At 51.1% G+C, this 26,774-nt stretch overlaps 1 protein-coding gene across 2 annotated transcripts in view; it reads left to right on the top strand.

Annotated features, from left to right (window-relative positions):
* TSPAN18 (tetraspanin 18) overlaps positions 1-26,774 on the top strand; it is a 181,888-nt gene that overhangs the window by 9,065 nt on the left and 146,049 nt on the right. For both annotated transcript variants that reach the window (XM_024749096.1, XM_024749095.1), the window contains exon 2: positions 23,860-23,941. The gene's annotated coding sequence lies outside the window, so the exon portion shown is untranslated. The remainder of the gene's footprint in view (positions 1-23,859; positions 23,942-26,774) is intronic.

Genomic DNA, 26,774 nt, shown 5'->3' with positions numbered 1-26,774 from the left:
CACTGGAAGGTGGATTCTTAACCACTGGACCAGCAGGGAAGTCCCTGTACCACCATTTCACTTCATAAGGTTTTTTTTTTTTTAACTGAGGTGTAATTGACATAAAACATTATATTAGTTTCAGGTGTACAACATAATTATCCAATATTTGTATATTTTGCGAAATGATCACCCTCATAAGGTTTTATGAAGATAAAATAAGATCAAAATGCATAAATGTATCTTTTAGGATTGAAGGTGGCACTTGAAAAGTATTCAGTGAATGTTGGAATTATTCTAATTATTTTATTTATGATCTGTTTCCCTCAATGGAATGAGGGCAGAGACCTGTCTGTCTCCGTCTCCACGGAGCCTGCAGTGTGTAGCTCAGTGCCTGGGACTGAACAGATGTTCGTAGACGTTCATACACGCAGAATGAATGAGTGAGGGAATGAATGATGAATTCTTAGTCATAGCTTCTTAGGGATCGCATCCTTCCTTGCTATGCACCAAGACCTCTACCCGTAACGCCCCTTAGGTGGGGGCACTGCGGACAGCATGGAGACAAATCCAGTGGGGAGCCAGGGGTGCCAGTGGGGAGTCATGAAAGGCACTTACATCTGGGGGTGGGGACAGCGAAGGCCTCCCCGTGGAAGTAAGCACAAGTTAAAGCTTGGAGGATGAGGGGGAGATGGGGAAGGGCGGCCTGGAAAGTCGTGGTCACCAGGAAACAGGCTGTGTGGTGGCTCCATGGGGAAAGCCACGTTTGCAGTATCAGGTGTCCTTGCGACTTATGGGGGAACAGACAGCCTCGACCAGCAGAGATGCCCGCCCACACTCTGACACATGGAAGGCCAGTCCTCCTCCGGTATTACTACCTAACAGGTGTACCTCACTCGAGGCGGCCGGATCTGTGAAAATGCCAGATGGATCAGAGGATCCTCATCCAATTTACAGACAGATTAACGCTCAGATTCCCGTTCGTCCCTACTGCCTTAAAAATAAAAGTCAGTTTACTGAAGTTTGACTTACACACTTTGTTAGGGAAAACATCCGTTGTGTAATGTGACTGTGCTAGCCGCCTCGTGCCCTCTCGGAAGCGCTTCAATAGCTTCTCACCTGTGTTCAGAAGGCTTTCTTGCAGCCTCTGCCCCTCCCTCACCCAGGCCTGCCTCCCTCTGCTCCAGCCCACCAGCCACCTTGCCCCAACCCATACAGGTCTGCTCTGCATGCTCTTCCCTCATCCCTGCAATGCTTGCCCTCCCTCTTTAACTACCCAACTCCTCTTCATCCTTTGGATCCCATCACCTCCTCCAAGAAGCCCTCCTGGACTCCCAAGTGGGACAGATTTCCCACCTATTGGCTCTGATTGCTCCACCATCCCCTCCCTAACAGGAGTTAGTCATGACCGGGCAATTGTTGACTTGTCTGTGTGATTATTTAACTTCCATCTCCCCAGCTCTAGCGTAACCCCTGGAGGGCAAGGACCCTGTCTGCCTTTGCTCATCCATCCCAGGCACCTGGCAGGTGCTCACAAAATGCCTCCCTCCATTTTTCCCTTTGTAGACCAGTCTTTTTCAGGCTGTCTTGGGTAATGAGCACAGCGGACATATTGATCACTTTCAGTGTGCCAGGCACTTAACGAGTCTAATCTCATCCAATAGAATGGTTTACGGTTCCAGCTCTACGACTCACCAGCTCCGTAGCCTTGGGCAAGTTACTCAACCTCTCCGTTCATCATTTTCTCGTCCATAAAATGGGACTAAAAATAATACCTAATTTATCGGGTTGTTGTGAGGACTAAATAAGTTAATTCTTATCAGTTTTATTTTCTCACAGGTTTGGAGGCTAGAAGCTCACGATCAAGGTGTTGGCAGACTTGGTTTCTTCTGAGGTCTCTTCCTGGCTTGCAGAAGGCTGCCTTCTCACTGTTCTCACAGGGTCTTTCCTCTGTGCACGTGAACCTCTGGTGTCCCCTGGGGGTCCAAATCTCTTCTTATAAGGGCATTAGTCAGATTGCCCTAAAAGCCTCATTTTAATTTAATCATCTCTTTAAAGACTCAGGAGGTCTGAACCCCAAGCCTGCTCTCCAGCATTACATGGTCTGTTCCCTGGCTCTGCTCCTCTGTGGGACACCAGGGTCTTCCCTGTTGGAGCCAGTCCATGTCTTAACAGCCAGAGTGGGAGAAAATCAGAATCTGGGGTCTTGGAGGCCTCTCACCTGGCCCTTTGCTCCCCTCCAGTCCTTAATCCCCTGTTCGATGGCAGCTGTCTAACCCCTAAGGGAATTGGGACCTATTGTCCTGCATGTGGGCTGAGAGGGAGGCCAGGGGTACGAGGAGGTGAGAAGGAAGTGGGAGCGTCCTAGGAAGTGAGGAGGATTATCGATCCTGGGATTTTCTCCCTCTCCGTAGTTCATTTATTTGATTTTCCGGGAGTTATCACAAGCTCTTTGAAATGAATCACTTTTTACTGGTGAAAGACCTAAGGAAAAAATAATCAGAGTAAACATAGTAAGAGAATACGGAAATAGATCAAAAGCGTATTCAATGGAAACTGAGCCTTAAGCCAGTCTCCTCACCGAGAGACCACCAGTGTGAGCAGCCCCGTCTCTGCAGAGTTGTTGTCCCAGTAAATGAGCACAGCTGTGTACATGGTGCCTGCCATCCCTATATACCCTGCGGCGTTCCATCCCTTCAACTCGGCATCTTGCATTTTCTCAATTGTTCCCGTCTTAGCACGTACACCTCTGCCTTGGTTTAGTTGGGGGTCTCCAAAAACAGACCCTGAGCATGGATCTGGGTATGCAGAGTTTATATATGATGAGGTTGGTTCCAGAGAGGTGAGTGAGCAGGGAGGGGAGGGGAGCCAACAAAAGATGCCCTAATGAGCAGCCTCCTGCTGTGGGCACCTGGGGCCCTGTTCCACTGAGGACCCTCCCAGGGACTGTGTGAAGCACACCTCGGAATCGACCCAGCGAGTGGTCACCGACTTCCGTCTCTCATTGGTTGAGGGTTGCTCCTGGGGACATCAACTTCTGGAAGCTTCCAGGCTGCCTTCAAGCCAAGAGACTGAAGGAGGTGCTTGTGTAGGGGCTACCAGAGTGAGCGGAACTGTCCCCTGAAGCTGTAGGGGGTCTCCAGGGTGGACCACGGTGTAGGGGAGAGGCACAGCTCACGTGTCATTTACTTACCACGTCCTATTGTGATGGATGACTAGTATATCCCTGCGTGGACAGCCATGATGTTTTTGCCTCATTCCCTACGGGCAAACTGAATTGCTTTTCTGGAACACACCTCTTTCTTGCCGCTCCACCCAGCAGACAATCTGTGGAGACCACCTACTGTGGAGTGGCCAGCCGGGTCAATGGCCATCTTCTCTCTCCCATAGTTGCTTGGTCCTCTCTGGCCTCTTCCTGCCCCCTGCCCATCCCCACGTGGTCCCCACAGATGTCGTTTTGACCCTTTCATCTCATGGGGTCCAGGAGCCTGGGCTAGGTGGGGTCTCTGAAAGACCCTGGGGGCCTTTGGAGAACACTTGTGAGAGGGGGGCCAGCAAGTCACTACAGAGGGTGGTTTCCACCTTCCTACAGGGTTGGACGGGGACGTCCGTTGGCAGATCAACAGGCTTTTTGTTGTTGTTTTATTTTCCTTTTTCTAGCGGCTCCTTGCTGGGGAAGCAGGCTGTGGACCCAAGGCAAACAGAGCGACCTCTGAGGGCACTGCCTGCAGGTTCTGCGAGGCTGAGGAGATGAAGTTTTGGCGCTGCAGAGGGGATAGCACCGGGGCCACAGGTGGCGGCTGTCCCCGGGGACCCTTCCCTCCTCTGAGCCCAGAGACCAAATGGGGACAACGGGGGCCAAGCTCAGAGCCTGATGGGCTCAAGGAGGCCTAGGATTTGGGGGAGCGGGACAGGGTCACCAAGAGGGCTGGACCGCAGACTAGACTCAACCCCTGAGTTGCCGTCCTTACCGTCCCCAGCTGAAGAGATGGGGAGAGCCCTGGACTGGGAGTCCAGAGAGTCAGAAACTGGAGCCGAACCCCGTTTGGGCTCCAACTAGTGCTCGTGTCCGTGGAGGACCGCTGACATCGCACCCACACGCTGGAGAGTGGGACTGCTTGTCCCATGACTCTAGAACCTCCCTTTAGAGTCTGCGGTGGGGAGTGCAACCGGAAAGCCTTGAACCCTCTGGAGACAAGCGCTCAGGAAGCCGAGGCGTGGTTGTTCATGGAAGCGGGGGTATTAAGTAAATTAAAAGTGCGAGAGGAGAATCCATCAGCATTATTCTCAATAGCTGGGATGACATGCATAACATTTCCTCCCTTTCACTTGATCATTTTCTCTTCCCAAAAGGGTTTGAAGAAAGAAAATGTCTGATGATTCGCCGCACTGTAAGCTCAAATAAATATGCTCTTAAAAAAGTGGTCGCTATGTAATTGAATTGATATAACGGGCAAATTTTGTTTCTAAGTAGCCCTACCACTCACAAAGATCTATTCAAACCTGCTGGAGAGGTACGTGTGTGTGTTTGTGTGCAAAGAGAAAAAGATCTCACCGATAAGGAATCTTTCTGGCCAAACAATGATAATGATAATATATTTAAATAAAGTTGTGTGCATGTCTGCTGGGGAGGAATGTACGGGATTAAAGTTAAATGTTCTTCGAGAAGGAGTTCCGAAGGCAGCTGTAGAGTCCAGGTGGCATTCGAGTAGGGCCGTCAGCAAGTGGGAATTCCGACTTCTGAATCCCACGGTTCAAATCCTGGCTCTGCCCCTCACAAGCTGCATGACCTTGACAAGTTTTTTATCCTAATCGAACCTCAGTTTCCTCATCTGGAAGAAAAAGGGACAGCACAAGCGGGACCCACTGGGTCCTGGGCTTGGAGTGACCTGCCACGTCGGCTCTCTTTCATTCCCTTTCCTCTCCAGAAGCACAGCAGAATTGTTCCATGTACCCAGCAGCCCCATATATATGACCTCATTTGATGCCCCACGGTCTGATTGTGATGAGATTTTTAATCCCTGTTTTATGGAAGGGAGACCTGAGGTGCTGAGATTATGGAATTCTATAGATCACCCAGTTGGTTGGAGGGATGTGGGAAACTGGGAGGGTTTTTCTGAAACATTGCAAGGCCCCACCTTTTCCATTGTAAGGGGAATCTTTGCCTGGGAGGCCTGTTGAATGCAGAAAAGGAGCTCCTGGTGTTGCTTGGTGTAGGTGTTCGTTCATTCCTTCTTTCTTCCATTGTGTGTCCAGACAGCCCTCAGCATCCACAGATTTTGCATTGGTGGATTCAACCAACTGTGGATTGAAAATATTCAAAAATAAAAATTTCAGGGTTTCCCCGGTGGCACAGTGGTTGAGAGTCTGCCTGCCAATGCAGGGTACATGGATTCGAGCCCTGGTCTGGGAAGATCCCATATGCCGTGGAACAACTGGGCCCGTGAGCCACAACTACTGAGACTGCGCGTCTGGAGCCTTTGCCCCGCAACAAGAGAGGCCGCGATAGTGAAAGGCCTGCGCACCGGGATAAAGAGTGGCCCCCGCACCGCGATGAAGAGTGGCCCCCGCTTGCCGTAACTAGAGAAAGCCCTCGCACAAAACGAAGACCCAACACAGCCAAAAATAAATAAATAAATAAATTAATTAATTAATTAAATAAATTTAAAAAATTAAAATAAATTAAAATAAATAAATAAATAAAAATTTCAGAAAGTTCCAAGAAAGCAAAACTTGAATTTGCCACACTCCAGCAACTATTTACATAGCATTTACATTGTAGTAGGTATTATAAGTAATCTGGAGATGCCAAGGATACAGGAGGATGGGTGTAAGTTATATGCAAATACTACACCATTTTTTTAAAATAAATTTATTTATTTTTGGCTGCGTTGGGTCTTCACTGCGGCATGCGGGCTTTCTCTAGTTGCGGCGAGCGGGGGCTACTTTTCGTTGCGTTGCGCGGGCTTCTCATTGCGGTGGCTTCTCTTGTTGCAGAGCACGGGCTCTAGGCGCGCAGGCTCAGTAGTTGTGACGCACGGGCTTAGTTACTCCGCAGCATGTGGGATCTTCCCGGACCAGGGCTCGAACCCGTGTCCCCTGCATTAGCAGGCGGATTCTTAACCACTGCGCCACCAGGGAAGCCCCTACTATACCATTTTATAGGAGGGACTTGAGCATCAGTGGATTTTGCTATCCATGGAGGCCCTGTAACTAGTCTCGAGGGACGACTGTACTAGACTTTTACTGAAGACTTGAGGTGGAGGGTGGTACATCCAGAGGGTGTGTAACCATCCAGTCCAGTACTGCACAGCAGTCTTTTCCGGTCTTGAAGCCCCTGAGCCATACCCACCAGGAGGAGCTCTCTCCTGGGTCCCTGACTCAGGCTGGGCCCTCTCGCTTACTCTTCTCACCTCCCAAGCTTCTCCCAAGTCTCAGGCCCCCTCGGCCCCTCCTTCTGAGGATGCGGAGCTTCTGCTCTCTTGGTCTCACCTGGAGGATCCCCTGCCCCTTATGTGGGTGACTCAGGCTTGGTACTGCTACCACACAGAGAGTGATGGGGACACAGCCTCTCCAGTACCCACATCGCCCTCCTTCCCTGCCATACAAAGTTACCCTTTGCCAGAGATGCTTTCTTGCTGGGTCCTGGCGGGGCTCCCGGCCCTCACACTCCTGATGCCGCCTGATTCTCTGAGACTGTCTTTGCCTCGGTACCTAGAGGTTCTTGAGAGAACATTGTCCTTAAGAGCCCCGCCATGAGGAGTGGCGGGCCATCTTCCTAGCTCACATCTGTAGTCTTGTCTCTCCTGCCAGTTAACAGGAGGCTGTGAACAGAAGCAGCACTTTTTCCCCCCAACAAGGAATTCAGGAGTTGATGTCGCACGTACGCGTACACATGTGTGCACTTGGATGGGTTTTGCTGGGCCCTGAACCTGGGCCTTGAGGTGTCACCCAGAGCCTTGCTGGAAATAAGTGTGTTGTTGAAGGCAGCAGATGACTGTATCTTTGGGAGGAGGAGGGACGGGATTAGGGCAAAGTGCATTCTGGTCAGTTCAGTAGGTAATGGGAAGAGAGCCTCATGGGGCAGTGGTTAGAGCCCGGGCCTGGGGTCAGGCCATCATGGGTGGATTCTGGCCCTGCCACTTTCTGGCATGTGTGACCTCGGGCTGGTAAAGCCTTGATACTTCTTTCCGTTCCACATGAAACTAGGTAACAGCAGTGCAGGTTGGTGGGAAGCTGAGTAACCGAGTCGGACCCCCGCCATGAACACGAGTCCCCAGAAGTTTGGAGAGAAGTGTGTGCAGGAATAGGAACTCCTCACATTTTGAGCTGCCCTTGGGTCCTTTTTCCCGTCGCGTTAGTCCCGCGCCCTCTGGGAGTAGCCAGAAATCTCCCAAACGCTGCAGCCGTTTCTGGTCTTGCCTTCACTTCCTGATGTGGATGTGGACATGGACGTGGATGTGGACGGGCAGGCTGGGTGCCTTCCTCTGCCGCCCCCGGAAGCCCCAAATCCCCATAGAAGGCAAAGACTTGGAGGTACAGATACAGCTGTTCCCGAGGGAGGAGAGGCCGTTGTAACACAATCCGATGAACTCAGTTTCGGGCACCTTTGGCTAAAAATGACCTTGAAAGGCAGATTTGCAGATGTCAGGGAACTTTTAGTATTTTCGAGCTTAAGAAAAAAATTCTAGTGTGAGTGAGGAGAGAAGGGCAAGGAGGAGCCCTGTGGCCTGGTTGAGGGAAGAAAATGACATTGCTTGGTTTTCATTTGCCTCAAAACACACTGTGAGTTTTTCTGCAAATGTTAATAAAGACAGAAAGTGGTGGGACCACAGAGGCCCCCCCTGGGCTGCTGCTGGAAGCACCTCCACGTTGGAGCCCCTCCCTGGGTTTGTGTGGATAATCGCTTTGGAAAAGGGCAATTTTTAGTGATGTCGGATCACCAATCTCAGCCTCATTAAGGAAAATCTCTTTCTTAGAGCCCAGGGATCAGCGTGAGAATGACTTCTCACCAGCTCTTGGCCGCGGCCTTGTCTCTGAGCTGAGATCCCAGCCTGCAGCCAGCCTGGGTGCTGTCTCCACTGTTTACTGCTTAGCAGGGAGAAGTGAACCAGATGTGATTGGTTTGAGATGAATGAGGTTACCATCGTGTTTCTGGCTTTTCTAGTAGTTCCTAAATGGTTGTGAGAGGCCCCCTGGAGTAGAGTGAAAGAGCCCTGAATTAGAAATGGGCAGATGGTTCAAGTTCCCCTGGGGCAAGGCACTAGACCTCTCTGGGCTTGTTTGCCACCCATAAAACCTGTAGACAAAACCCCAAACCAACAAAAACACCCCAGGGCAGACATACATTATCGTCAAGGCAAGCATCGTAGGGTTGGCGTGGGAATCAGAGTCAAATAAGCTAAAGAATGGGGCCAGGCTTGGGTTTGGTCCTTTCTCTGTTTCTTACCCATCCTGGGAATAAGAAGGCTGAGCCACTTGAGAAAATGGCAAGGGTTTCCGGGCGCCAACACTGAATAGCGGGTGTGGCAAATGCATTTCATCTCAAATGCCAACCCTGATCAATTGGTAGGGCCTGCTGAAAGGTAGATGAGGCTGGGTAATTGGGGCTCAGCAGGAAGGAGTGCCAAGATCAATTATTGATGTCTGTTACAGTTGCAGGAGGGTGGAGTGCTAGCCCACAGGGTAGATTTGGGGAGCCCTGGGGTGCTAGGTAGAGCCTAGCCACTGGGAACCTGGGTGCTCTGCCGTCACTGGCTTTGTGCTCTATGACCTCAGGCAGTGGTTCTTAATTGGGCTACATTTCAAAATAATCATGCTTGGCTGTCCACATCCTCAGGAAGTCTGGTTGGTACTAGTGCAGTGCTGGGCATGTGTATTTTGAAGAGACTGCTCAAGTGATTTCAATGTAATTTCGTCCTCTTAGAGCAGGGGTCCCCAACCCCCGGGCCGTGGACCAGTACCGGCCCGTAGCCTGTTAGGAATCGGGACGCACAGCAGGAGGTGAGCGACGGGAGAGCGAGCGAAGCTGCACCTGCTGCTACCCACCGCTCCCCGTCGCTCGCATCACCGCCTGAACCATCCCCCCCACACTATCTGTGGAAAAAATTGTCTTCCACGAAACCGGTCCCTGGTGCCACGAAGGTTGGGGACCGCTGTCATAGAGAAGCACTCACGGAAGGACAGCCATTGATAGCTACTGAGGCCTCATTCACTCAGCAGTTTGGGGGAGGGGATTATGGGAATTTTCCCCACTGTACCATATGAATTTGTGAGACGCCAAGCAAGATGGTCTGGCCAGTGGCTAAAATGAATGAAGCACACAGGCCAAAGGTGCAACGTGGTGGCCTGCAGGCCAGATCCAAGCTACAGATGTATTTTGTTTAACTGACCGAACATTAAAACGTTGGGAAACGTAACTAAAACATACACATACCGTATGACCCAACAGTTCCACTCTTTCCAACAGAAACGCGTACACGTGCTCCCCAAGAGGCATGTGTAAGAATGTCCGTAGCTTCATTCTCTATGAGAGGCCTGGAAACAACCCAAACGCCTCTACGTGGTAGAATGGATACGGGAGTACTACACAGCAGAGAATGAATGGACTCCAGCTGCTGATGGCAATCTGGGGGGAATCTCAGAACCCCGACGTTGAGCGAAAGACAGCAGAGGTGAAGGCGAATGATTCTACTTATATAAAGTTCAGAGTCGGCGAAGTGAAGCTACGGTGTTAAAAGTCACGAGAGTGATTCCGTTTGGGCAGAGGTTGGGGAGGGCCCGGAAGGAAGCACGAGGGGCTTCTGGGTGCTGGTCTCTTTCTTTTCTTATTCTGCTTGGTGGTTTCACAGGTGTGTCCAGTTTGTGACTATTCATGGAGTTGTACATTTCAGACCTATGTACTTTTGTGTATATATATTTCAAAATTTTAAATTCTGTTAACAAAACAGAGGATTCTAACCAGTTGAAAAAGAGATGTAGCATAAAACTCTAGATTTCTTCCTTCCTTGACAAATAGGCCCCTACGTGGCAACAGCAGGCAGGGGGTGAGCGGCGGCTGCCCCCTTGGGAGGGTGCACACCTCTCTCCCCTCCTGTTTCAGGTTGTTTGTTGGGATTTGCCTTTGAAACTCGTAACGAAACGCTGCGCTCTGGGACTCCCAACCTCCGTCAGAGAGAAGGGCTTTGCGGGTGAGTGATGGATGAGGTAGAAGGAGCAAGGTCTCCTTGTCAGGCTGGGTTCAGTGTGGACTGTGCGTACCCTCGCAGTTTTGGAGACCTTGGGCGAGTGATTTAGTCTCTCCGAGCCTCGGTTTACTCATTTGTGAAGCGAGGAGAGTGACAGCATGTCATAGGGTGGTTTGGGGGTTGGGACTAGTTTACTAGGAGAAAACGCACGGCGTGCCTGGTGGCCGTGGCTGCTTTGGCAGAGCTACATTTGCCTCCTCCCCACAGCGGGCCTGGTGCTGTCCCCTCAGGCCCACTGGGAGCGGAGACTCGGCGGTTACTGAGACATGGCCGCCTGGACCCAAGTTCCCTTTGCTGATGTTGAGGTGGGAGATGGGAGACCTGTTCTCTGGAGCCCTGGAGGTGCCCTCCTCTCTGGCCCAGTCCTGTGCATCGGGCCCCAGCTTGCATGGAAGCGCAGGGCCTTCCTCTGGCTGGTCAGGGCCAGGCGTCCAGGTGAGGCGAGGAGCACAGTTCCTTAGTAGCTAATAGTGACCATCATGGCACCAGGCACTCCTGCACAGACGGGCATCTGCTTTGCCCCGTGGGGCAGCTAGGAACATTCCGTCTTCACTCCCTGCTTGCTCCTTGGTGCCTTGCTTCTCCATCCTGCTTGCAGCAGCCAGAGTGGCCCTGCCTCAAGGGGACAGTTCTCAGGAACATCTGGCGCCTCCAGGTGACACTTGCTGGTTGCATCTCCGCTGTGCACCAGGCTTCCTGATTCCGGGAATCACCCGGGCAGGGAGGTGTAGGGACCACGTGACTTACCCTCTCCAAGCCTCAGTGGCCTGATCTGGAAAGTGGGCATTGATCACACCTGCTCATCATGGCCGCTCAAGAATCCTAACTATGACTGTGAACATTGCTGTCGCCGTTATTATTGGTTGTGAGAAAGCGTCACGTGGACCACGGAGGGTCTATTTTGGTGTAAAGGATGTGGTTTGAAATGGCCTCTTTGTCTCAGAACAATCTGTTTTGATTTATTTGACTGTGGGATTTGCAAACGGCCCAAATGGTTTTCCTCCTCTTGTTCTCTCTCCAGCACTCGGATTTCCTCTCACTCATTCGCTCACTCCCCGCTCACAGCCCAAGGGCAGGTGGCACGCCAGATGCCCACGGCTTTTTCCCTCTCCCTCAGAGGCTCATGCTCTCACAACTACTTACACTCAGAGTTATGAATAGTCATTTTCACACTCAAACTCCCCTCCCATCTCTTGCTCCCACCCCGGCCCCTCCAAGTGCCAGCAGAGCCGTGAGGTCAGGAGATCTGGCTCTCACTCTGTCTCTTTTATCAAAGGCCTCTATGGCTGTGTGACATGGGCCAAATCACTCAACCTCTCTGGGCCTTGGTTCCTCCCTCACAACAGAGGCAGAGCTGCCAGTTTTACTTTTAAAGAGATCATCGTTTTCTTCTGCAGTATCTCAGATGGTCTGAGACGAGGCTCTTCCCGCATCCTGATTTCCCCGACTCCGCAAATGAGTGGATCCGATCTCATCAGGCGGACCGTGTGCCAACCTGAAATTACTCTTCAGCCTTTTCCTGGTACTGAAGATACATCATTTTATTTGGAGCTAGAAATTAACATGGGGTCAGGAGAAACTAGAAAGTTCAAGAGGATGATTCGTTCTTGACTTTGGAGAGACACAATGTGATAGCGTCTCACTGGGTCCCATTCCTCTTCCTCTCGGTGTCCCCAGTAGAGGTGACCAGGGAAACAGGGGTGGTGGTCAGTTTGCTGCTGCTGATGGAGGAGGGGCTGTGGACACTAGGACCTTATGTTTCCTGCACCAAGCCCATCAGAAGGATCCACTTTATTTTGTGTGCCTGTCCCCGCCCCAGGTTCTGGCCCTAAGAGAGCTAGAATTTATTGAGAATACATGACATATACTGTCTTGCTGAATCCTTGCGAAAGCCCTACGGGTTATGTATGAAAATCATTCCTGTTTTAAGGATGGTGAGACAGGAGCCTGGGAGGCTGAGTGTCACACAGTCGATCAGTGGCAGAGCTGGGTCTGTAACTGGGCAGTGACCTGCCCTTGCACTAAGCTTTGACCATCAAAGCATGCTGTCCTACGTGGCCCAGTGGTGCCAAGGTGGAGTGGAAAGACATAGCATTTCAAGACGGGAGTCTGAGTTTTAATCCTGCTCTACTTACAAACTCATTATGAACCTTGGGTAAGTCCCTTACCCTCTCTGGGCCTCAGTCACTCATTGTAAAATGAGGGAGAGGACCAGCTGCTCCCCCAAGTCCCCTTCCGGCGTGATATCTGTGGCTGTCTGGGGCAGTAAACGCAGTGATTTCAGGCAGTGATTAAGAGACAGGATGCTGGGATCAATCTGAAAGAAGCTGTGATGACTTAGCCCAGTGACATTCAACTTACTTGTAGTCACAGACCTCAAAGAAAGTTCACCATGGAGCCTCGGTGTCTCCAGAATAACTCAAAAGGGGGCTGCCCTGTTGAAGGTCCCCCCTCCGCCCCTCCCCCTCCATTTGGGTGTCTCCTGAGGAACCCCTGGGAAACCCATTCTGAGAATCACAGGCCATTAGGTGATAGAGAATGAAACTGAGACCCCGAAAGGGGCAGTAACTCACCCAGGAATCAGAAGGAGGCATGTCTGCTAGAATCATTTTCATTGGCAGTATCCTTTCCCGTTTTTATAAGAGGGCTGTCCTGTGTTCCTTTTGGCCACTGATCCTAATTAATCACCTAGAGATGCGTCTTTCAATATTGACGCTTACTTAGTGGCTGACGGTTATTCTGTCTCCTGCCTTCCTCACAGTCATAGGTAGAGGCTGAATGGATATTTATTGTTAAATCAAGGAAAATGAAGCTTTCTATTTGGAATCTTTTGAAACAGTGTTTACCCAAACAATCGTGCCTGCCTCTGCAAGCGGATGACCCCAAAATAAAAATAAATAAATTGCGACCAGAATGAACCCATAGATGGGGTGATGTGTAGGGGCTCTCAAGAGCCCTATTGAGATGAAGCATCTCTCTCTCCCCACTCCCCCTTTTGCAGCCCTCCACCCCAATTTGGTTTTCCAGATCACAAGGTACTCCTCCCTCAAAACCTATTTTCCACACAGATTTAACCAGCAGTGACCTGCCACGTGAAGAGCTTTAGTGAGAATCAATAGGTGTGGGTCTGCGGTGCGGGCTCCACTCCTGCTGCATATAAAACACCCCGGCAGCGAAAGTGAGATTGATGCTGGCAAAACATCTAGGCCATCATAGCACAGTGGGTCCCCCTGCCCATTTTAAAGGGGAGGTGATGGCCCAGAGACGCTTGGTGACTTGCCCAAGGTCACACAGTGATTTAAAGGGAGGGCCCATGTCCTCCAGGTTCCTAGGTTGGGGTCCTTTCCAACACACCGAAACCCCTCTTTGCTGAAGCCAGGCTGCGCTTTGCTTTATGATCTAGGTAATAAACCGGTCTGTAGTGCCTGTGTGGGCAAAGAGAGAGATGGAGTGAACTATTAATTAGAGGCTGGCTTTTAGAGTCCCTGAATGGAGTATGCTATCAGAGCAGGGAGTGAGGTGTTCTGAGACATTTGCTGAGCATCCACTGGGGTCCAATCCCAGCCTGATGGGAGGTTCAAGAATGGAGAAGAGCAGGTCCCTGCCTGCAAGTGTGGGAGAGGAGAGACACATGTGAATTCAATTCAAGGCTGGCGAGGCTCGCGCTTGGCTTCCCAGCACACTGTACTCTGGGAGGGGGTGGGAACACGGTCTTCTCCAAGCCTGACCCTGGCAGCCCGGCAGATGTGTTTATTTCTTCCTTTTCCACTTGGGAGGCAGGCGTCTGGCAGGGTGGTTAAGCAGGCAGCCTGTAGGGCCAGGCTGCCTGGGGTTCAGATCGTAGCTCTTACTGTTGAGATCTGTGATCGGAGGCTAACTACGTGATTCGATTTCCTCATCTGTAGAATGGGGAGAGTAACGGTGCCTTTCGCGTGGCGTGGTATGATGGCGACGCCTTGACGAGGTGGTGTTCTTAAGTGCTTAGAGCCCCACCCACTTTGACAGATGGGATAGGCAAGCAACTGGTATTAACTTTTAGTCTGGGGAATCTTACATGGGTGTGTGTTTCTGCATTTAAAAACTAATGTTTATCACTTTTTTTCTGATTATAAAAGTCACTTGTATACAAACGCCAGCTACCTAAAGATACCCATTGGTAACATTTTGCTGTAGTTTTTTCCATTTTTATCCCTGTGCATTGTGTGTGTGTGTGTGTGTGTAATTGGGCATGTACTGTCAAAGTATAAGTTTCAAAAAATTATAAATCCTATAGAATCACATGTACATCTAGAATGAACGTGGGTCAGAGACTGATTTGACTCGTGAATGAGGAAGCCAACAGGAGATGCTCATTGGCTAAGCTGGAGATGAGAGAAACAGCGGTTACGTAGGCATGGGAGGAAGAGAACTGGAAGATGGCTGGATTGTATACACACAGGTTAATCCTAACCGTTGGGTTATCTTTTCTACCGGGCCAAAACAAATCTACAAATTCACCTGTCACCTCCCATGAGTCAAAGTTACATTTCTCTAGAATCCCCTAGATAATGACCCCTTGGGTGAGTCTGCTAAACCGCGCTCCAGCATGATGTTGAAAGTTTGCTTATCATTTACCTTAGCGGTATCTTCTTTCTGATCATACACTAGAAAACTACACACCTTGCCTTCTACACTTAATATTCCATCACATTCATTTTCAAAAGAAAGTTTTGAGGAAGGACCAGGATCCCCCAAGGGTGTGACCAGCTCTCCAGCCCAGCTTGATTGAAGTGCCCCCATCCCCTGCCATCTCGAGGTCCCAGGACAACTGCGTTGATCTCAGTCGCCTGCTGCGTTTTATTGTGTTCATCCATTTCCCTCTCTCTCTCTCTCTCTCTCTCTCTCTCCCCATCTAGACTGAGTTTCTTTTTTTTTTTTTTAATTTATTTATTTGTTTTTATTTTTGGCTGCATTGGGTCTTCGTTGCTGCGCACGGGCTTTCTCTAGTTGCGGCGAGCGGGGGCTACTCTTCATTGCTGTGCGCTGGCTTCTCATTGTCGTGGCTTCTCTTGTTGCAGAGCACGGGCTCTAGGCACACAGGCTTCAGCAGTTGTGGCACGTGGGCCCAGTATTTGTGGCTTGCAGGCGCTAGAGCACAGGCTCAGTAGTTGTGGCGCACGGGCTCAGTTGCTCCATGGCATGTGGGATCTTCCCGGACCTGGGCTCGAACCCGCGTCCCTTGCATTGGCAGGCTGATTCTTAACCACTGCGCCACCGGGAAGCCCCTAGACTGAGTTTCTTGAGGTCAGGGATTTGTTGAGCTGAACTGTCTTCCTGATCCTTCTCTCTCAAGCACCTAATATGTGGCACATCGTGATTCTTCCAAGATGCTTGTCGAGTGAGCGAGCAGGGATGTTAAGAAGCCTGGCCTTTGTCAGTTACAAAAGGCGAACCTTGCTGTGGGAACAAGCAGGGCTCCTCTCCGGAACTGGCCGTGTTCTTCTGTTGAGTCAGAGAAGCTCCCAACCCCCGCACAGTGTCACAGCCTTCCACCTCCCCTATCCCTGATTCTGCCGTTTAATTGTGTTTGGAGGACTCTATACACTTGGTCTAGAAAACCCAGCTGTCTCTTCTCTGTAGGACTCTGAAGACTGAGCTCTCTGAGTTCCTAACTTTCTATCCTAATCAAGGTCTGAAAGGGGTAAAAAGTCCTTGGCCACTTCCAGCTGTGGAGGGAGAGATGTGATGGAAGGATTAATCTCTGGGCTGTGAATTTTAAAGCTCTCTTGTTCCATGTGTTGGGAAAACCCATCAAAATGCTAATAGATCTGCCATCTTCCCTCCCGCAGACGCTTTTCTACATTGGAATATATTTACAGGGACTTGAGCAGGGAAGAATTACAAGGAGTTGGGGTGCCCTTTGCCCAGATTCCACTGCAGCCCTGTGGGTTATAAAGTCTGAATTAATAGCCCCGCGTTGCGGAGGAGAGCTGTGGTTGGCTGTGGGGTTGGCCCTTTAGTGATGAGTTCTCAGCTTTTGGTTTCCTTGCTAGCGGCAGGGCAGCCAGTTTGGAAACATCTCTATTACTGTCGTGTGGCTTTTTAATACTGCTTCTCTCAGAGGCAGAATATCCTCTCACAGGCGTTCCCGTAGGTGTATGACTGACTGCACGGCGGATCCCCGTTGAGTTCAAGGTCTGCAAGTGTGTTGAGATACATTTTGTGCCCAAGTCAGCTTCAGCACTGAGACAGACTTAGTTAGCTCTTCTTGAACCCTGTGCTAGAAGTGCTGGATTGTTCTTGAAGGCTTTGAAACACCAGGTATCTTTGATTGAACAGCCCAACGGCCTGAGAACCTCTCAGATGCATTGTTGGAAGGACAGACACTATGGGGTTAGCCTAATGCAGGCTGGACTCAGGCGAAGTGGCTCCAACGCTTTGGCTGCAGACAAAATGGTGGGTTCTGGTCCTCCCTCTGCCTGGTCCAGCTCTGTCACTGCAGACAAGACGCTTGACCTCTCTGAGCATCACTTCCTTTCTTTGCTAGTAAAGAGGAGAATGCTGGTCACTTGGTACAAGAGTTGTGGGGCTCACATCTTTCATTTCTTTGTTCACACAGATGAACAAAGGCCAGGCAAGCCAGGCTGCATCTTCAGAGATAAGTCCCTTAAACGATTAGGGCCTCCGGATCCCTCTGGGACCAAATGCTGGGCACTTGCCTGACAGGTCTGCTGGAACCCCATCTCCTTGTGAGAATGAGTGAGCCTTCCTTAGCAGACACTGCTGTTGATTCTGTTTCCCTTTCCCCATGAACTAAACCGATGTTTAATTACATAAAAATGCTGTGGCTCAGGCTCCCTCTCCTCATCTGTAACATGGGAAGACTGGTAATATTGTTCTTGCAGTGTGGGAGGAAGAGGAGTGAAGATCAGAAGTAAAGTCAGCTCCAGTGTATGCGTAGCCCTTGTCCTTACCCTCCTCAGGTACCAAAAACGTGCTTCCAGACAGGAAAGAGGGTGAGCAGATGCAGGGCAATGCCCACTGGTGACAGGGGGTCTCCCCAGTTCTCCTTCCTGCTCCGAAGAGCATCTTGGCGGTGGCGTCTGTTGTATGCATCCTGTGGGGGAGGGCAGTGGAGACCCTGGCTGGCACGTGCAGAAAAGCTCCAGACCTGCCGGCAGGTGCAGAGGAGATGTTCACTAATGACAGTTGCATTGAGAATAAACAGCTTCACATGTTAATTTATGGGGTTGGTCCATCTCTCTTCTGGGCCCTTTCACCCTCCCCAAGCCACCAAGAGCCAATGGGCTCAGATTGGGAGTCCCTCGCCCATCGGGCAGACCCTCCGGGGCCCTCGCTAGCCGTGCCAGCACCCACTGCGCTGTGCCCAATGACAGGTAGGGAGTGGCCCTCCACTCCCAGAGCAAAAGTAAATCATAAATCCCAGTCTTTCTGAGGCTGTCATGGCTCCCCCTTCAGCCCCATTGTGACCCTGGGGCACAGTTAACAGGCTCATTCAGGGACTCATTATGGGAACAGAGGGTGATGGGGCTGAGTGACAGGGCGGGCGGCACTGGGAAGCGCTCTGACTCCCCCAGCCAGACAAGTGCAGGTGGAGAGACAAGGCAGGGGCACGGTGCGCTCAGGCGGCTTCATTAAGGGCTGCCCAGGGGATCGCTGAGATGCAGGACACAGCAGGAGCTCGTCCTGAATAAGCCTTGGCTCCTCTCCCTCTCCCCCCGCCAACCCCCTGCTTTGCTAATTTAAAACAAAGCAAAACAAAGCCCCAGCTTTGCTTTGGAGCCGTAAATTGCAGAGCTTTTATCCGTCAACAAGCGATGCACCAGGCTGGCAATGGCCCAGCCTGGATGGACCCTGTGGCCTGGCATCAGTGTGGGGAGAGGGGCCCGAGGCTGAGCCGGCTTCTGGGACTCGCTGAGGACGCTGCTGCCGCTTCTTGTGGCACAAGACCAAGAGTCCTTTTGGTCACAGAACTCAGAAGGATGGCTGGTCCACTTTGGGTGGCTAGAGTGGAGGGGGGTTGGGGAGAGATTTCTAGCAGGAGCTAGCCAGGAAGAGGCTCATCATTGAGCTGATCACCTTCCTCCCTCTCTCCTTTCCTTGCTGCCTCTTCCAGGAAGCCTTCCCAGCTCTCCACCTCCTCTGAAATCCTACTGACTTGGGATTCTAGGATATCAAGAGGCTCTCAATCAGTCACCTTCAACATCATGTGGAAACTTAATATATAAACGATCAGAAAGTCCAGCTGCTGTGAATTAAGTGGTAGGATGTGTATATGGGGTGTAGACTCCATCTGTTCTGAATGTAGACCCCTAAGGGAGAGAGGGAAGGGTCCTGAGGAGTATGACTTGGAACCATTGATCATGGCCACTACCCTTTTTGCAGAGAGTACCAGCAGGTTCTACTTTACATAATTCCTGTGGCCTCCAAGGGCCAATTCTGGGCTGAGCACTGTGGGAATCACTTATAATCCGTTAGCTCATCTAGTCCGCAGCTCAGGCCAGTGGGGTAGGACTGTGATGGCCCATACTTCGCAGGTGAATAACCTGAGGTTCCGTGGGTTAAGGAACTTTCCCAAGGCTCCACGGGTGGCAGCTGGCCTCACCGAGATTCAAACCCCGGCCTGTGGAATAGGAAAGCCTGGTCTCTTGACCACAGTGCTTACTGCCATTTGATGCGGAGGGCTCCCACCTACCACCTACCCTGCTGCACACTGCAGAGAGGCAGCAGGCGCTAGTGGGGGATTCGTCCCCACCAAAGCCCACTAACAGGTGACCATCCAAACGCTGCTATACTGTCTACCTACCCTGACCCTCCAGCCATTTTAGGGTTCTTCCAAATGGCATCTTTTCAGAGGGGAGCATGGAACTTCCATCAGCAGTTGGCCTGTCCCAGGCCTACTGCACACAGCTGGCAAACCAACTGCCCCTCAGACCGGGGCTTGACTCAGACACAGGGAAACTTTGGTCTCCTTGTGGCACTGTGCTTCACCGCTTGCGTCAGCCAAGGCCAAGGCAAGAGGTAATTGTGACCCCTCCTTCCTGAGGCCTCAACTTGTAGCTCCACAGCTAGAGCGAGTGTTGAAATGGGGTGGAGCTGGGGGCTGACAGTGTTTGACTGAGTGGTCTCTGCTAGGATCCATAAAGGACTAAAGCAAAGTACATTCATAGATGCAAGAGGCTCAGCTTCTCGGGGTCCAGAGAAAATTATACAAGTAGCTGAGAGTCATTTGTTCCCTCTCTTATCTCTGTTAACCTGGTTTTGCTTTCCCACTCTTCATTTAACCCATTCTTTTACAGATATATTCACCTTCCAACTGTCCTGTTCATTTCTCCATTTCTCCATCCATCCATCCATCCATCCATTTCTGCTTCCATGCATCCATGCATGCTTGCATTCATTTATCCATCCATTCCTGCATGCATCCATGCATGTATCCATTCATTCGTCTTTCTATCCCTTCAATTATTCATCCATCCCTGCAACCAACTACAGCCTAGTTCCTCTTTTTCTCTTCTACCATTCCGTTCTTGTATAGATCCATTCTCTACCCATCCATCTATCTATCATAGCAACTATCCATTTATCCCGCTATTATTATCTGAGTCAGGAATTGAGACATCATCGCCATCTTTCAGGAACTCATAGAGCCCAGAGAACAGTGATTAATCATGGCTGTGGAAGTCTGGGAAGGTTTCTCAGAGGAGATATCGAAGGAAGGTTTTACAGGATGGGTAGGAGTTTGCCAGGTGATTTGGGGAGTGTGTGGGGGGCTGCAGTTCAGGGTTAGGAAAGGAAGAACGGACTTCCAGGCAGAGTGAACAGCAGCAAGTTTGGGCTGAGTGTGTTGGTGGGGCGTGTGAGTCCAGGTGAGTTCAGCTTAACTGTTGGGTCTGTGCATATTGTGAGGACCTGAAGATGGGCCTGAAAAGGCAACTGGGGATCAGATGATAAAAGGTCCTGTGTATAGGCAAAGGGAGGCCAGGGAACCCACTGAAGCAGGAGAGAAAGACATTTATGGACTCAGTCTGACAGCAGAGGAGAGGGCAGGTTGGAAGGGACAGCTGCAGGCTGGCAGTCCAGCAGGAGCTTGTTTGCAGCAAGCAGATATGCAACGATCAGGCTGAGCCCAGGCGGGGCTGGCAGGGGCAGTGAGGATGGAGAGGCAGGGATGATTTGGGAGACATGGGATGGTAGAGGAACATTGCCTGGGAGAAGAGTGAAGAGTCTTTGATCTGGGTGTCCCGTTACACAGGGGTGCTCTGTTCTAGAGTAGGAATCATCAGGGTAGATATTTAAGTCTCTCATCCGGGTCCTATCCAAGATACTGAAGTGGCTATCAGAAATTTTTCTTATAAATTGAGGGCTGGTATCCCCACCCAGTGCAGATTTGCTTTGATTGGAAGAAAGAAGAGGAGGAAGAAGGTCTAAGCTTTGAACTAGACCTTGCAAAATGGGCGCACCTGGCCAATATCACTAAGTACCACTGATTAAGCTCTTACTATATATTTCATGGATTCTAAGGCACACTTTTAAAAAATATATATATTTTAAGGTCTCTAAAACCAGGATGCATCATACAAAAAGTGACATGTCATAACAGGCAGTGTTTTCTTTTTCTTAGAAGTCTGTATAATAATGGTACGATTATAACCTGCGGAGTCCTACATTCAAGAAATAGGGTATCGTGTGCCAGGCTCTCGGCTAAGTCCTGCGTATGCGTTCCTCACGTAATCCTCACAGCCTCTTAGGAGGCATCAGCTGTTGTTAACCCTGTTTCCCAGATGAGGAGTTGAGCACAGAATAGGAAGGTCATTTGCTCAAGGTCACGAAGCTAGTTAGAGTTGGACTCAGGATCCCAACCTGTGCCACTTCCAACCTGGGGGCGGCGGGGATCTTTGTACAAAAGCAAGAGCAGGTCTGGGGCCAGAACAAGGGGCCTCTCCCTTCCACGGCACAAGACAGCCGGGTCAACGGCGACCACCATCACCCAGCCCACCACCTTTCAACGCTGCCTCTTGTCACCCAGCCCCAGTTCCCGTCTTGGCCCTAAACCTCGGGATTCTTTTCCCCCCTCCTGGGAGGGCTCCGGGCCTGACATCTGTAGTGACCTCCCTCCCCCACGGAGAGGAGGGGGCTGGAATGAGATCTCAGGGGAAAGGGGGAAGAAATTCCGAGCGCAGCTGGTTTTCCTCACACAATGTAGATCTGCTTAAATGGGAATTAGGATTAGTGCTGGATTTTGCCTCTCCTGGCAGGCTGGTAATAAGCCAATCTCCTCTTAGTCTGCAGGAAGGCAGAATTCCATCGAAGATGGGAGACAGCTTCAGGCTCGGGAGTGAGAAACCTGAAAAGTAATTTTGTTATTGACGGGGCTTGCCCACACTGCCAGATGTGCAGCCTTCGGCTCCTTCCCCGGCGTGGCTGCAGCCTTTAATTTTGTTAATGTGTAACATTCTCCCGGGCTGCGTGGCTGACAGGCACACTTGACATTAATACGTGTTCTTCGCGGTCCCCAGAGCTCATAAAAGCTCATTATCAGTTCTGAGCCGGTAAATGTAGTTCCCGGCTCAGGTGGGCCGGGAACTGGGAGATGCTCTGGGGGAAGTGGAGGGGTGGACCTCTGCGTGAGCCAAGAAATAAACTCCTCCCTCATCCAGGGGATGCGACCTCCCAGGCCACCAGGAGGGGAGCAGAAAAGCAACTCTGTAGGCTGAACCCTGGGTTCAAATTTGCATTCAAGCAAAGGGGCTCCTGCCCTGCTATTTGAGGGCAGTTGATCCAGTATTTTGGGAAGGCAGTTTGCCAAATGTGATGTGTGCAGAGCCTCTGCCCGGCAGTCCCACTTCGGGGCATCCGGGCTTTGGAACTGCATGAACTTTTCCACACAGAAATGTGGGCACCGAGGGGACCGTTGCCGCAAAGTGGTAATGGCCAGAGATGGAAATATCCACGTATCCGTGGTGGGAGAGGTGAGTACGTTGTGGTCCACACTTCCCATGGGATACTGTGCAGCTGTGAGAAAGACTCCAGAAGGTGCATGTGTGCTCACTCACAGAGGTAGACACCGTATCACTGATAACTGGGGTTGTAGAACGTGCGAGGTAAGATCCCATTTGTGTAAAAAATTGCCACTGTCTGCTTGTGGGCCCCCATGGGCACAAGCTTATGTGTGATTACATGTAATATAGCCTACAACGTCATATTACAAAGAGTTTGCAGTGGGTTTATCTGTTAAATAGAATGAACGAGTATGGAAAAACTTTCACTTTTATAGTTAAAAATGAAAATTATATTATATTATATTCATCCATATCCATATGTATATGCATGTTTATGGATACGGATATGGCTGTATATGTATATGGATGTGTATATGTATCATGAATTCCTCTGACTAGCCTTAGTCTGGCCCATGACACTTGAGGTCCCTTGGGCTGACACTGCCTGGGTGGACGTCTGAGGCAGAGATAGCGAAATAAAACGAGATCACGTCCTCTGGCCAAGCCCTGTTCCCCATCAGTTAGCAGGGAGTTCTGAGAACTTCTTATGTGCCCAGGGGGCACGGGTGTTGGGATCTACAGAGTCGACCTTGAACTCATTGCTCTCCTGATTGCTCCTCTCCCACCATGGAGATGCACTTGCAAGGGACTTGACTTCCCGCGGACCCGAGTGTAGCCCTGGCCCTGCCCCTTTTCAGTGGTAAGACCTTGGGTGAGTTAATGCCTCTGAACTCACCATGGTCCTTCTCTCTAAAGTGGCCATACTTTCTCATGGAGTTGTTGAGGGCGTCGATTATTGTCATCGTCATTTGAGACAATGTGAAAGCTGATCAGGGCTTCTTCTGTGCCGCCAGGTTGTTGGGAAGGGAAGGATGGGGGTGCTTAGCCCTCCCCGCTCCCACTCCGCTGTGAAGTTTTGCCCTTTTGTTACTCAGCTGGGTTTGTGAACAAGCTAGTCCCCTGGGACCGGCCTAAGCCTTGGCTGACAGGTATGTGGCCTGGACATGGTGAATTTGATCCTTCTCCCGTGACCTGGGAACTCTTTGTCAAACTGACAGAGAGGAGGCAGGGGTCGGGGGAGAGGCTGGACTTCTCGCCCCTGCACTCTGGGGCTGAGCTGCTTTTCTCACCACTAAAGATTTCTCCACATATCACTTATCTCTTCACGGATACCAGATCTTGAAAATCTCCGTCTGCCCCAAATCCTGCATTCATTAGGCAATGATTAATTCGCTTTTGCATTTTCAAAATGACTCAGAAAGCCTTTTTTCTGCCTGAGGAAAATGGAGTTCCCACACCAAGATGATACTATTCTAGCTAGAAGCAAAGTGATACAAATGTGTCGCTGTGGTTACGGCACGCTCCGTCTCATCACAGGGACGTTGTGCAGGCTTCCTGATTTTGGAAGACTGAAAATATGCCCCAGTCCCTAGGCTCTGGGGATGCCATCCTGGGACCCTCTGTGGGGCTGGGTGCTTGCTTCTGTCTTTCTGGCCACGGGGCCTGTGGCTTCTGCACCTTCAGAGATGGGAGGAGGGAGCGGGTGCACATCTGGACGAAGTGGCCCCCGGAAGCCACATGCCTCCCACACTTGCTTTTTTAAAATGTATTTCTCCCTCTTTTCCTTCTAGAGTTTATCCTGAAGCTACCATCAGAAAGAGACTTCAAGAGAATCTTGACACCCCTGAAAGGAAAAGACACCAGTAGAAAGAGGTATGATTGGCGACATGGGAGTGTGGATCTTAACGTATTCAAATAAGAGGGTCTAATCTTCTCTCTCCTTCCTGCCCCTCCAGACTCTCCATTTCTGAGTGAGAAAGCTCTCAGCTCGTGCTGGAGGGCAGGGCAGGCAAAGGGCGGCTTTTCTCTTGTCCTCACCCCCAGATGTTTGCTCAGGGCTGGGGAGCGAAGGTGAGGGGTGAGGAGACAGAGGCCGATGGGGTCTCACCAGACTGGGTGCCACCCCACTGACGGGGCCGAAGGTCATGCTGGGTCCTGAGTCGATCCAGGAAGTGAGGGTTGAAGGGCTGGAGAGAGTGAGCCCTCCCAGGGAAAGCGGAGCTCCTGGGGGGATCACGCAGGGTCCCGCCTCTGTCAAGGACCCCTGCCATGCCTCCCCTTCCTCCACACCCACCATGGTCTTGGGATTGTGGGAAGGAAATACCTTCCCGGGGTGATTTCTAGCCCTTCCCTCACCCATCCCCTCCCCCATTCCAGGACTGTCTTTTTGGATAAAGTTCAAATCCACAAGGACTAGGACCAATCACCAAATTCCATGACGGAATTGGGAACGGAGAAGCCTTGGTCTGCTTCTTGGGCTCTGGGAGCTTCTTGCGCTGCCCACAATCCCAGGACTGGTGACTGGCTGGGTCGCCTCAGGGAAGGTTCCTGAATGAGGAGCCAGGATATCTGTCCTCTGGCCCAGTCTGTGGCACCATTGTGCCTCAAGAGCCCTTACAAGCCATTTCCCTCATTGGGCCTCATTTTCGCATCTGTAAAGTGGGGCAGCAGTGACTTGAATCTCTGTTCCAGCCCGCAGGGCCTCAGTTGCTGAGGTCCCAAGACCAGGGCTGAGCTGGGGGAAGGGCAGATTTGGGGGCAGCTGGGAGGCAGAGATGGAGGTGGGGCTTGGGCATGGCTGTGGAGAGGAGAGGGCGTTTGAAAGCTCTGAGGAGGCTTGATTGGCAGTCTTGGTCAAAGGATGACTCAGAGCCTCAGGGGAAAGACCACAGGGTCTGAGGTGCAGATGCGACCGTGTTTGAGTCCTAACTGATCAGAAGAGTCAGATTAAGCAACACTGACTGAGGGCTTCTCCGTGCCAAGTGGAGGGCTATGTTCAGTCCCTCTACCAACAGCCCTGTTATCACCTCCATTTCAGGGAAGAGAAAACCAGGCCTCAGAGAAGTTAAGTGACTTGCTCAAGGTCACACAGCAGTAAGTAATGTGGCTTACTTGAAGCCCCTCCCTGAACTACCCAAGCATTCTTGTGCATTTTGCTTACCAGCTCTATGACTTGAATCTTAAGGTTAAAAAAATCCTTGAAGCCAAATCACCTCTCTGAAATTCATTTCCTGAAAAAGACATGGAAGTGAGTTCTTTCCTAGAATTTTTCTTCTTAAACTTTGGGCTCTTCGTAAAATCTCTGTGAGTCTTGATTTTCTGATCTCTGAAATGGGAACATCACACTCATTCATGGGGTTGTTTTGGGGAGAAGATGAGATGAGGGGGCTGAAGAAATCTCCCCACACCATCCCTCCCTACAGACCCCCTCCACCGGCCTTCCCCCTCCTGGGGCTGCCGTGAGGGTGGATGGCGTGTACCCAGGTTAAAGTGCTGCGCCCAGCCGCCTGATGGTGTTTGCGATTTCAGCTGCCTCTGGTGCCCGTGGTTGGGAAGCACCGGCCACTTTCTGACTCACTGATGTGATTGATATTCACCTGGTCTCCAAGCTCATCCTCTTAACTTTGGATGTGCCCCCTGGCCGGCCGGGATTATTTTAGGCTGGAGTCCAAGGCAGGGTGGCCAGGTCCTAGCAGCAGGTAAAACAGGGCCATGTCAAGGCCCATCCAAGAGGTCAGGGGCAGAGGAGCAGCGAGGCCGGGGCCTGGGGGGCTTCTCTCACTCCCTCGACAGCCTCTGTGTCCCACAGCTCACCCTGGTCTGCCAGCCTCCTGGGCCATGATCTTCATTGTAAGCCTCCTGGCAGCAGCCGCCCTGGTCCCTGCAGGAAGCTATCACCTTATCACAGAGCCTGGATCCCCCCGGGTTTTCTTAATCAGGAGAAGGCACTGAAGCGAGTCAGAAAAAGCTTAACTTCCTCGGGATGTTTCTCCATCAGGGGAAGCCGTGGGCCTCAGACGAGAGGAAAGAATCTCTTTAAGTACAGAAAAAAAGCAGCAAGGGGGCCGTTGTTCTTGGTTTACCTTCAGCAGGGCTGCTGAGGGAGCAGAGTAATTTTGCCTGGCCCCTGTTGTTAGTCAGGAAACAGAAATTATAGAGTCACAGGGAGAATCCAGAGATGAGTGTCAGCGACGGGCAGACAGGCGTGAGCTGTTGCGGGAAATGTTTGCTGGGGGCTGGTGGAGGCTGAGTCGAAGCTCTGCCCTTCAGTAGCTGTTTGACTCCGGGTGAGTGCTTTGATTGCCCAGAGTCTCAGTTTTCTTATCTATAAAATGGGCAAACAGCGTGCACACCCCACCCCCCCAGGTGGTTATGAGGGCCAGGAAATCACCGGCGAGATGATCCTGTGTGCTTTGAACGAGGGCAGCCCCCTGGAATAATGTGGGGAGCCTCCCAAGGTGACCTCCTTGAAGAGGCGCAGGCTCTTGGGATGTGAAAGCTGGGTGTTTGTGACCACACAGTGGGGTTACCCTGGAGACACATACCTCTCTCTGTGAATGGTCTAAAAAAGGCCTGAGATGAAGGGCCTGGGTTGTGTCAGCTCTGTTCTGACACCCCTGGGGCATGGGGCCATCTCGGGTGTGAACAGTTCTCCCTGAGCCTTTATCCCATGGTTTACACTTCACTCCTGGTGATCTTTCCCGGG

This window comes from Neophocaena asiaeorientalis, unplaced genomic scaffold, assembly GCF_003031525.2.
Source record: "Neophocaena asiaeorientalis asiaeorientalis breed wild unplaced genomic scaffold, Neophocaena_asiaeorientalis_V1.1 scaffold43, whole genome shotgun sequence".
Lineage (NCBI taxonomy): Eukaryota > Metazoa > Chordata > Mammalia > Artiodactyla > Phocoenidae > Neophocaena > Neophocaena asiaeorientalis.
The sequence above is the reverse complement of the archived record's forward strand: the minus strand, read 5'-3'. Positions and strand labels throughout refer to the sequence as shown.